This window comes from Brassica napus, chromosome C4 (assembly GCF_020379485.1).
Source record: "Brassica napus cultivar Da-Ae chromosome C4, Da-Ae, whole genome shotgun sequence".
Taxonomy (NCBI): domain Eukaryota; kingdom Viridiplantae; phylum Streptophyta; class Magnoliopsida; order Brassicales; family Brassicaceae; genus Brassica; species Brassica napus.
The window spans coordinates 40,191,102-40,204,596 of record NC_063447.1 but is presented as its reverse complement, the minus strand read 5'-3'; positions in this window follow the sequence as shown (position 1 = coordinate 40,204,596).

Below are 13,495 nucleotides of genomic sequence, written 5' to 3'. Positions count from 1 at the left end.
TTTCGTTTTAACATCCGGTTGAACAAGTAAACTGATCGGCCAATTTTAATCGGTTTTTGGGTTATGTTCCGTTCATCAAGCTAAAACCAATGGGTTTGAAATATATCAACCAAATAAACTGAATAAACTAAAATAACCCTAAACAAACCAAAAACCCGGAAAATCAAAATTTACATAACCAATTTTGGTTCAATTCAGAATAAATAATAATACCGAAACGGAAGCGAATAACCCGAATTCTACACTAAACCAAATGATAGTTCGGTGTACTTCGGTAACATTTTTCCAAACCTCAAAACCTTAAAAACTGAATAAATATGTAAGATCAAGAATATTGAGCACAAGGAAGCAAGATGATTACTATTCTGAAATGATGATGTGGCTGCAAAGATTATAGGAAAAAAGATATTCAAGATTATAAAATTCTCAACAATAAGTAGGAGACGAATGAATTGTGATTAGGTTAGCCGTCAGAGAAATAGAATGAAAGAATTCTCCAATAGTGATTTAGGTTTTAGGGTTCTTGTGAGTGAAATACTTGTGTGTGAAGCAACTGGTGTTGTAGCAAGAGATCTTCGATAGTTAGGAATTGGTCAGTTGTGATACACAAACTGTGGGTAGTCATGTAAATCTGACCGAACAAGACCGTCAAGTTTGATCAAATGATTTCTACAAAAGTTATTTGTTGAAAAGGAAAGTTTCATCTCTAAAATTGTAAATTATTTATATTCTAGGTAATTTCATTTGATATCAGAACAGACAACCTCCAAAATACTGAATATTGTATATAGGTTGAGATCTTGGGAAGAACATGTATAGTATCAATAATCTCACATCAACTTCAAAAGAAAGAGAGTGCGTCGGTGTCAGACATTCCGAATCCAAAAAGGACACTCATATAGATAAAAAAAATATCAAGAACTTTGTGATCAGCTGGTAAAACTTAATCATGAGAATCTCATATTGCTGAATGATAAAGCCATGCTAAAAGCTCAGATCAACATTCTGTAAGTAGAACAACATTCATCCAAATAGAAGGATAAACCTTGAAAGGACCATCTGGAAAAAAACGAAGTCACTCTCTTGCAAGAAATGTCAGATGCAAAAATTCAAGACAAAGTTGTGGAAGAACATATGGTAAGAATGAAAAAACCCTACTCAGATGAACAAAACAAAGCATCGAAACTCGACCAAAGTCTTGTTGAAAATCACGAAAAAATTTGTATGTTGAGTCAAGGTACCAATGATCTCGATAAAATTTTGTCAATAGGGCAAACTCTGAAGATCAACATTGGTTTGGGATACATTGGTATTGAATCATCAACAACTGTGTGTATTCGAGCTGAAAATTGCAATCTGATTAAGGAGACAAATTAAGGAACAGAATCTGTTGAGAGAAAACAGAAACATGGGTGTTAAGACGATAATTCTCGGTCGAAGACCAACCGAGTAAGACGCAAGGGATGCTTCGTATGATGTAGAGTATGTCACAGAAAAGCCAACTGTTGCTTGTTTTTCAGAAAGATTCGTCAGGTTTGGAGTTCTGAAAAATGTTTCTTTGGAAATATAAGTTTGGAAAGGTATGGATAGCTAAGGAAGATATCTATCCATCATATATAAGGGCAAAGTCCAACAAGAATTATGTATCCAACAGCACATGAGTTACAAATGATTTAGAATCTAAGAAGAATATGCTAAGGTTGCATACACCTCAAATGAATCACGGGATCTGATGATTGATGTTTTGATAGTGGATGTTCTCGACATATGACTAGGAATCGTGAGATTCTGGCGGAAGTTGCTCCTATGAAAGGTGGGAATGTGACATTTGGAGATGAAAATCAAGGGAGAATGCAAGGGGTAGGTTCACAGAGGATTCAAACAATCACGCTTGATGAATGTTTACCTAGTAGAAGGACTAAAAGCTAATCTCATTAGCATAAGTCAATGTGGTGAAGGATTAACTGTGATCCTCACGAAAACTGATTGCAAGACTATTGATGAACAAGGAAATGTGCCATCAGATTTGGAAACAATTGCTATATGTGGAGTGCCTCGAATCAGTGTATATTTGCAGCGAGATCACAACTGGATATTTGGCACATGAAACTGGGACACATAAGTATTCATGGACTAAGTATCTTAGTGAACAGAAGAGTTGTAAGGAGAGTACTTAAATTGTAAACAACTACAGACAGCATATGTAAAGCATGTTGCAAAGGTAAACAAGTTAAAGTTCATCACAAGCAACTCTCAGACATTCGAACTACAAAGATTCTCGAATTAGTCCACATTAATCTCATGGGACCAGCTCAAATGGAGAGTATTACTGGAAATATATACACCTTTGTGTTATTAGATGACTTTTCTCGCTATACTTAGGTCATGTTTGTAAGAGAAACGTCAGATGCCTTCAAAAGTTTCAGAATTCTTGTACTACAGTTAAAATCAGAGAAATTAGCATTATTCAGATCAGAAATAATCATGGGGGTGAATTTCATAATGAAATTCTTACATCCTCATTTTCTGGTATATGTAGAAAATTGATTTGACTATTTATGTCACCAAAATGCAATTACCTTTTCGGACACACTATTTAGAACTCGAGAGTTAAGCGTTTATAAGCTAGAGTACTAAAAGGATGGGTAACCTATCGGAAAGTGATTTGCGATATCATGCGAGTGAGACCAAAATTCAGGTTGTGGTGATTGCATAGTCAGTAAACATGATTTTCGAGCCTCCAAAAATTTAACGCACCGCCCGTTGCACTGAATGGGCCCAGGGGCCGAGAGAATGGGCGTGGAAGGCCATTAGCCATGGACGGTCGGAAGATTACATAAATGTTCTAGAACTTTTGTCAAGGACAGGGGATCATACATCAATATTCAGCACCAAAAACACAACATCAGAATGGTGTTGTTAAAAGGAAAAATATAACTCTACAGGAGATGGCAAAAGCTATGCTGCATGGAAACAATGCTCCTTCGAGATTTTGGGCTGAAGCAATCAATACACAGCATGTTATTCCATCAACATGGTATATGTAACTATGCAAGGCCATGAACGAAATGACTCTATATGAAATATGGAAAGGAAATCACCAAACCTAAGCTACTTTCATGTGTTTGGATGTATATGCTACATTCTAAATGATAAAGATCAGCTCGGCAAGTTTGATGAGGGGATTTTCTTGGATTACTCCATCAACATCATGTCTTATCGGGTATATAACAAAATGACACACTTCTTAGGAGATGCTGCCAATGTGGTATTTGATGATCAGAATAGTCTTCTGTTATTATTAGTTGAACCTTCTAAAGATGAGAACGTTGATGTCAATGATGGATCTGAAATAAAATATGTGAGCAGTGATGATGATGTCGCAAAGAAAGACACATAAAAGTATGAAGAGGCTCAAATACATGTACATCGGAATCACTCACCTGACGATGTTATTGGCAACCTGAATGATGCAAGGAAGACTCACAACAAGTAGACTGACTTCAAAGAAATGGTCAAATTGCATATTTCATCTCTTTGATAGAACCAAAAACAGAAATATAAGCACTTGATGATGAATTTGGGACCAATTCGATGTATGAATAACTGTAATAATTCAGTAGTTTAGAAGTTTGGATTTGTGTCCAAGACCAAAGGGAGTAAATGTTTTTGACACAAAGTGGATCTTTAAGAAAAAGATACACGAAGAAGGCAATGTGGTACAGAATAAGTCTCGCCTTGTTGTTCAAGGTTACTCTCATATTGTAGGGATTGACTTTGATGAAACGTTTGCTCCGGTTGAGGGACTTGAGTCTATTCGGTTGCTGTTTGGGATCTCCTGTAAGCTGAGGATCAAGATGTATAAATGGATGTTAAAAGTGTCTTTGTGAATGGAGTATTGCAAGAGGAAGTCTATGTTGCTCAACCCAAGAGATTTGAAGAACCAAAACATCCTGACTATGTCTACAAATTGAAAAGAGCTCTATATGTATTAATACATGCACCAAGAGCTTGCTATGAACGTTTAACTCAGTTTCTTCTCACCGCCAGGTTCAAAAGACGGAGTGTTATCATTGTTCAGATCTATGTCGGTGATATCATATTTAGAACTACTAAGAAAATTCTGATTGATGTGTTCATCAAGACAATGACCAAAGAGTTTACACTGAGTATGGTGGGAAAACTCAGTTACTTTCTTGGACTTTAAGTTAAGAAAACAAAGAATATCTTTGTTTCTCAAAGTACTTATGCAAGAAACCTGGTCAAAAGATTTGATATGGAAACCGGCAGGACTGCTCGTACCCCAACGAGTACTACAAACAAGCTAAGTAAGGATGAAGAATGAACGAAAGTAGATGAAAACTCTACAGAGAAAATATTGGAAGTTTGTTAGATCTCACTGCTAGCAGACCTGATCTATGCCTAAGTGTGGGATTATGTGCTCGTTATCAAGAAAATCCGAAAGGGTCACATCTTCAGGCCGTAAAATATATTATCAAATACGTTAGAAGAACTCTTAACTATGGTATTAGTTACACAATCGAAACTAACTCAAATCTAGCAAGTTATATGATGCAGATTGGGCAGGTTGTTTAGATGATCGTAAGATCACATCACGCAGGTGTTTCTTTCTGGGAAATAATGTAGTCTCATGGCACAACAAGAAACAGAACAGTGTATCTCTATCCACTGCTGAAGCATAGTACATTGCATTTGGCAGCTGCTGCACTCAACTCTTGTGGATACGACATATGCTAAATGACTATGGTATTTTCACAAACTCCTTTCTTATGCATTAGGATAATAAGAGTGCTATTAAAATTTCTAAAAATCATGTTCAGCACTCCAAAATCAAACACGTTGACATAAGACATCATTTTGTGAGAACTAGTTGAGAAGAAATTTGCAATCATTAAACATGTACCATTTGAAAAACAAATAGCCGGCATATTAACTAAGTCCTTGGATCTCAATAGCTTTTTGTATATGTGACAAGTATTGGGAATCTGTGAGCAATGACGAATGAAAAACCATAGATGACTGTTGCATGCGTAGTAGAAGTCTTATTGTTCATTATGTTACTGTCTCACTTGTGGAAAGTGTCAACCTACTATGGTTTAATTCAGATGTGTTGCTGTCAATAAGATAAACACTCATGTTGGACCAGGCTATTAAAACAATTTGTGTCTGATCTTGATCACTATCTGGACTAAGATCGAGTTAAGTTGATTAAAAATGATTCCTTACTGCTTGTAGTACCTAGTCTACATGATTAATAATTTTGATGGTAAGACAGTTAAATATTATGAAGAGTCATGATGCAGTCCTAGAGCTCAATAATCCATGTTGAGGAGAAAGCCAACATGTGAAAAGAATATGAAAACAAAAGTTGAAATAATTAAGACTTCTGGACTCTTAAGTGCAATACTCCAGCTACAAAGAGCTATTCAATTAGGGGAAAACCTTCAAAATCGAGGTATAGTTGTAGAAATTGGATACCTTAGATGCAAGGAAGTGAAATCACCAATGCATACCTATTTCCATTGTGATTTTGCCCACAAAGTATGGAAGTATGTACCCTTGGCGCTGTTCATATAGCTGCGGAAGACACGTTTGAATCATCACTAGTGAAGTTCTGAAAGGATGTCTGCCTTCCACAATCTAGAGTCTCAAGTGGTATACTACCATGGTTATGTTGGGTCCTTTAACTTTCATAATAGATCTTAGCCCAAGACAAAGGAAAAAGAATCTTACCCACACCTCAGGTCTAATAGATCATCACCACCTACTGAGACTCGCATAAGAGACTTCACAGCTCCCTGGTAACATGAAAGATAGATGCGTCGTGGAACAAGGTATCGAATGTCTGGCTTGGATTTTTACAGGAGAAATCGACGAAGATAGGCGACGAGATAGACACAGTTTTGAGGTACATGTTGTCGTCAACTCCCCTCTGATCGTTGAGGCTTTAGCAGTTAGACTGGAAATCACTATGGTAGCATCTCTGGAGATCTCCCATCTCCAAATTTGCTCCGACTCTTCGACGCTCATCATAGCTATTAACAAGGAAGCACAAAACAAGGAAATCATTGATATTGTCTCTGACATCCAACAGATCTCGTATGTCTTTCAAACTGTTTGTTTCAATTTCATCTATAGAGCTATGAGCATGCAAGTCGATTTTTTGGCAAAGACGACTCTTAGGTATTTTCCTTCTGATGTATCCCTCTCTCTCAAAACCCAAGCGAATCTTCCATGCCAAACTCTTCATCTTCCGGTGCTGAAAGATCAAAATGTAGTCGCTCTCGTGCTGCTTGTGACGGACATCCTCTCCAAATCTTCAACCTCAATGCTCCCATTCCATATCTCTCTTTTGAGCAGCGTCTCCAAACGAATCGTGCTCTCTTTGCCTTTGATCAAAATCCAATCGGTGATTCCTCTTGCCATCATGAGTCCGATGATGCTCTCAGTAAGTATCAAGATCTGTGCTTGAGAGGTTTCATAGTTCAGGGTTATATTTGTGCATATGACTTTGACTTGGCTGAGGCTAAACACATAATCGATAGTGTAGGTTGGATTTACATTGTCATGCATGTTCGTCCCTTCTGTCATAGGGTTGTTAGGGAATGTATCTCGAAAAAAGTACTATACTTTGTTTGGTGTGTTCATCAGGGGGCGCCATTTTGAGTTTGATCCCACTGTGATCAATCAACTGTTTCTGACTCCTCATGTTCGTCCTTTATGTTCTAGGGTTGTTAGGGAATGTATCTCGAAACAAGTACTATACTTTGTTTGGTGTGTTCATCATTTTGAGTTTGATCCCACTGTGATCAATCAACTGTTTCTGACTCCTCCTGTGGAACGCTCGTTTGAATGGGAAAGTGTAGAACTGACACACACACCATCGTGTTTTCAACCTGACGAAAATGTTCAGGGTGGTGCACCTTCACTCTTACTGCTCTTCGCTCCTCGTATAAAATCCTATACATTGTCAACAAGCTGAACTGGTCCCTGTTTTGGAAGTGGATTCGATGATCAAGTGTCGCCTTTTGTTTTTGTTCGTTTTCATCAATCGAAGGGAGATTAAGTTTGGGGATTTAATGCATAATCAAATTATCGAAATGTTGTGTCAGTAACTATCAGATACTTCTGCTTCGGAGGGAGATACCCGTGCTTCCAGGCGGCGAAGAACTCATTGGCCAGCCCCTTTAGATCTGGTCAGTAGCTGCTAATAACCGTGAACTCAATACCATGGGACCTATAGGAGCAATAGGATCAGATGAAGTTTGTGTTTTTTGTCTAACTAGTCACTCATTCAGGGGGATTGTTAGTCTTTTGAGTCTTTTGGTGTAGTGTCGTGCTCTTAAGATCTTGTGTTTCTAAGTTGGTTTGTTAAAAAATTAAACTTCGTTTGCTTTCTAGCATTTATGTTATTGATTATCTTCTATGCGAGTTGTTGTTGCACTTGGAGCTCTTTGACGTTGTTTTGTAGGTCAAAGAAATAAGGTAACATATGCACACAAAAAGGAGAGGTTGTAAACTCGAGAATATTGAGAACAAGGAAACAAGAGGATTTCGATTCTGAAATGATAACGTGGGTGCGAAAATTATGAAAAGAAGATATTCGAGATTGGAAAACGTTTGACTACTTATATAAGTAGGAGATGAATGAAATGCGATTAGGTTAACCAATAGAGAAATAGAAAGACATGACTCTTGAATAGAGATTTAGGGTTTAAGGTTGTTGGTGAGTCGGTTACTTGTGTGTAACACAACTAGATTTGTAGCAAGATATCTTGGGTAATTAGGAATTAGTCCGTCGTGATACACATGATGCTGGTAGTCACGTAAATCCGATTGAACAACACGTGAAGTTTGGTCGATGATTTCTAATAAAGTTATTTGTTGAAAAAAAAAATTCATCTCTAAGATAGTAAACTATTCACTTTCTAGGTATCTCAAAACCGACCAAAAACACCCGAATAAACAGAATGCCTAACCTCTAATGTAACCATTGGAGATATATTATAGTATCTACTTTTATTATTGTTTTTTTTTTGTTTTTTTACTTTTATTATTGTTGTCCACGGTATTTAAATTCTGTCAAGTATGACAAATGTAGGACCATTGTAACGCATCGGAATCGGACCCAAACTTTTATCTTGCGTATGTGCGAAGATTAATCTTCAAGATTGCGATATGTACGGTCGAGTGGACCTCCTGTCGTTAAAAAAGAAAAGAAAAACGAAGTTGGTCTTATTCTAAACATATATTATACTGTATTACTCATTTTGAAAACTGAATCAGACAGGTCCACATTTTTCCTTTCTGGATCTAAAGAGTTATTATTAATACTTGATATTAATCATCTATATTACTTACGCTTGCGGCAGCCAAAATATTAATCAACGATATAAGCCCGTATATGATGATTAAATAAAAACAATGAAAACTATGATAAAAATTCCTATTTAAAGACAAGATTTTATAACGATGTAAGAGCATCTCCAACCCCACTCCATAATTTACTGCAAAATGGAGTGATGAACAAACAAAAAACTCATTACTCCATAAATTATGGAGTGGGACTGGAGATGCTCTAAGCCGGCACACTTTTATCTAGTAACATTTTGTTGTCAATATATACATCCTCTAGTAATCTTTTTTTATGTTAGTTTAATTTTGGTTTGTTATCTATTTGTTATTTTGAACTTTGGTTTTGTTTTCAAAACGGTGATTCGTATCTTAAACAACTCTCATTTGGTATATGATTTGCTTTTTTTTGAACAATAAATTTAATTTTTTCTTATAAAAGTTAATTTTGAACTAATTTATGTAATTGACCTAAAGGTAAAGACGTTCACAGTACTATTACTTTGTATACCTGTGTACAGCTTCTTGTGTAGTGTGATGGGAGAGTATAAATTTGTTTCCTTCGAGTGCACTCTGAACTGTGTAAGCCAGATCTCAATCACGTTATCTGTTTTTTCTTCGCGTAATCTTCTTTTAAATCCAGTACTTATGAAATTACCAAGAAGTCAGCCAAAAAACTGGTCATCAGATTGGATATACAGTTCAATTACTTGTCTTATACTTAATGTTTACTCAACGTAAAGGTGTTTGTACTGATTATGTTGAGCAGAGTGTACTAATGTCCAATAATGATCGATATTTGCAAAATGTATATATGTTGGGTTGAAATTGAAATCATGAGTGCACATGATTACAATTAGGAGAAACACCAATCTACATGTACCAAATTTACGTATACATATACTCATAATTCTGACGTTTCTAAGCTATGCTATAGTAGTAAAGCTAAACATCACTTGCGAACTACGGGCTGTTAAGGTCTAGCTACTGGGTATATATATATATATATATATATATCTAAATTATTTAAGAAAATCTAGCATATATATGTTAAGCTAGATGAGTTTCAACCTAAAACCAATCGGTGATAAGTGGAGTGGCTCATCCATCTTATATATTACTAAGGATCCATTCCAATATCCGATGTGAGACATTTATCCCTAATACGCCTCCTCGAGATGATGGCTCTTTGAGCGTCAATCTCGGAATGTTCGGGCAAGGATCGATGGGCCGAATTTGGGCTGGATCGATAATGGATCGGATTGGACTGCATGGATCGGGCTCTGATACCATGTTAAGCTAGATGAGTTTCCAAACTAAAACCAATTGGTGATAAGTGGAGTGGCCCATCCATCTTATATATTACTAAGGATCTCTTCCAATATCCGATGTGAGACATTTATCCCTAATAATATATATGTATGTAGGGAAATTGCCACAAATACCACATTCATACTACCACTTTTCATAATTACACTAACCACTTTTACCTTCACTTTTAATGAAGGGTAAAAGACACTGATATATCTTTAAGTTTAACTAATCTAGATTTGGAGGGTTATTGGTAAGTGAATTCTTGTGAATTTTGAGAATTTTGAGATTCCATTGTTATTGGTTCTTGGATTTAAAAAATCTTAGTAGAGTCAATTGTTATTGGTTTAAGAATTTTCAAAATCCATTCAAATCTCTTGTTATTCAAAAAGTTTAGTTATAATTGATTCTCTAATTTTAATAAAATCTAGTGTTATTGGGAGATGAATTCTATTCATTTTTACTCATAAGACTCAACTTTAAAAATATCATATGTAACCTTGTGATTTTCAAAATCCATGTGATAAAAAACTAGAAAACAAAATAATTATTCTTACCAAATATCTATTGCACCTTTAATCCAAATTATATGTCCAAAACTATAATTCATTACATTTATATACTTTTACATTTTTAGAATATATAATTATTTTTATAAATAATTATCATTTTGAATATAAATATTAATAATTTTAAAATATTTTTAAAAAAAATTGAATTTCAAAAAGAAATTTTGAGAGCCAAATCCTGGGTTACGCGAACAAACCTGAGTTTAGAAAATATTTTTTTAAAAAAATCCAAAATTATAAAAATTATTAAAAATTTCGAATTTGAAAACATATTTCGAAATTATAAAAGAAACTTATTTATTCTCAATTTTTTATTATTTTATTTCTTTTATATATATAAAGCAAAGGGTAAAATCGTCTTTTGCCTTTTCATGAATTATTTTGGTCATTTTTCTCTTTGAATACTCTCTTTGTGAAAAAAACTTTAAAATGGCTATTTAGGAAAAAAAATTCAATTTTGTATGTATCACTATTATTTTCTTTTTAATTTGAAAGAAAAAATAAATAATAATGCTATATGATTTAGGAAATAAATAAATTGTATATTTATTTTACAAAAAGAATGATAGAAAATAGGTAATACAAATTCTTGAAAATATATACTAATCCAAAAAAGTTATGATCAAATTTCATAAGTCAATGTATATAAATTTTCACAATCCACGTAACTTTTAAAATCTATCAACTCTTAAAATTCACCAATTCTATACAAATTCAACTCCCAATAACCCCTTACGGTTTAGAGTTGAGAGGTGGGGTAGGGGTTTTGGAATGTGAAATTTAGGATTATAATAAATATATAAATAAAAACTTAAAAAATATAAATTTTTTTAAAAAATAGTTTCAAACATAATTTTTGATTTTCGAAAAGAAATTTTGAAAAAATAATTAAAAAAAAAAATTCAAAAAAAATTATAAAATAATTCGAATTTGAAAAATTCTAATTCGAAAACATAAAAATTATTATTTTTTACTTTTTATTTATTAAATAATGATTTGTTATATATTTTGATAACATGGATATAAGAATCTTTTGTCACTTAATGAAAAATGTATTTTGAAAATGTCTTTTTAGTGATGGTAAAGATGAAAAGTGGTACCATGAAAGTGGTAAACATAAAATTTCCTCTATGTAAATTACCACAAATACAACAGTCATATTACCATTTTTCATGATTACACTAACCACTTTTATCTTCACTTTTAATGAAGGGTAAAAGACACTAATATCTTTAAGGTTAACTAATCTAAACTTAAGGTTTAGAGTTGAGTGGTGGGGTAGGATTTTTGGAATGTGAAATTTAAGATTCTAATAAATATATAAATAAATACTTAAAAAATATAAATTTTCTTAAAAAATAGTTTCAAAGATAATTTTTGATTTTCGAAAAGAAATTTTGAAAAAAAAATAATTCAAAAAAAAACAAATTCAAAAAAAAATTATAAAAAAATTCGAATTTGAAAAAGTATAATTCGAAAACATAATTTTTTTTTTTTACTTTTTATTTATTTAAATAATAATTTATTATATATTTAGATAACAAGGGTATAAGAGCATTTTGTCACTTAATGAAAAATGTATTTTTTTTAATTTTACTTTTAGTGATGGTAAAGATGAAAATTGGTACCATGAAAGTGATAAACATAAAATTTTTCCTATGTGTGTATGTATATAATAATCTAGTAGGTGATTCTTCTGTGCTTATGCACAGATATAAACATTTACGTAATAATTAAATTATAACAATTGATAAATATATTTTTGTGTGTCTACAAGTTTTAAGTTATTTTGAATTTATGCGTATAATAAATAAATCTTATGTATCATTATGTTCCAATTTTAATTAGATATAAGATATAATCATTTTTGAAAATATGATATTAAATAATCATTTTTAATTAGTTTTCTTATTAACTATTTGATCAAAACATATGTATGATAAAAATATTATTATATTTTAGAAAAGTATGGTTAAATTATTCTATTTTCAATTTTTTCTGTGAAGTTATGTTATAAATATAAATATTTATAAATATATATTTTTTAAATTTATAGATGTTTTTTAATTAATTTTGTTTTAGGAATCATAAATAATAATAAAAATAAAATTCTTTTTTATATTAAAATCTATGTTTATATATTAGAAATCTTTCCATTTTATTATTTATGTGCCTTACTAAAAAATGATATTAAACTAAAAAGCTAATCGCAATTTTTAAGAAAAAGGAAACATGCACAATCGTTGTTAATGGCAATTAAAAATAATATTTTTAGTTCATTAAGGTTACCTTTATAATTAACCGTCATATGATATAATAAGAATATATTTATAATAAGAGATATTACTTATCTTGTTTCAGCCTCACATTTTAAATATTTATTGGTTTTAAAGTTACTATAAGATATAATCATTTTGAAAATAGGATATTAAATAATCATTTATTTAAAAAAATATTTTGCTTATCAATTATTTGATCAAAAATATATTTATAATAAAATATTATTATATTTTCGAGAAATGGCTAGATGATTCTATATTCAATTTGTTATGTGAAGTTATGTAATATATGTGAATATTATAAATATTTATAAATATACATTTTTAAAATTTATATGTATTTTTTACTATTTTTTTTTTAGGAAACATAAAGAGTAATAAATATAAAATTATTTTTATATAAAAATCTATGTTTATATTTCATAAAGCTTTCCTTTTTATTATTTATATGCTTTAGTAATAAGGAAAATTAAATTAAAAGTCTAATCGTAATTTTTTTAAGAAAAAGGAAACATGAATAATTGTTGTTAATAACCATCAAAAATAATATTTTAGTTCATTAAGGTTACCTTTGTAATTATTCATCGTAAAAATTAATGTGAGTGTGGCATGTATGAAACTGACTTTTCAGATAATATTATAAAGATCACCTCATGTAATCATCTTGCCACCTTATCCAGATATTCTCTATACACTTGAAAAAAATTGTAACTTTAAAATATATATATATATATATATATATATATCATATTCCATATTTATATTTTCTGTTATTTAAACCAAACCAATTACCAAAAATTCAATAACTCAAAAATCCTCTTTAAACATTAGTTTATTTTCAATCCATCCAAAATTTTATATCAATTTTTCTGTAATAAATAATAATTCAGTAAAGGTACATGATATAGTTCAAAATTCAAAATTTCAAAAATAAATAAATAAAACTCATCAGAACTTGAAAAG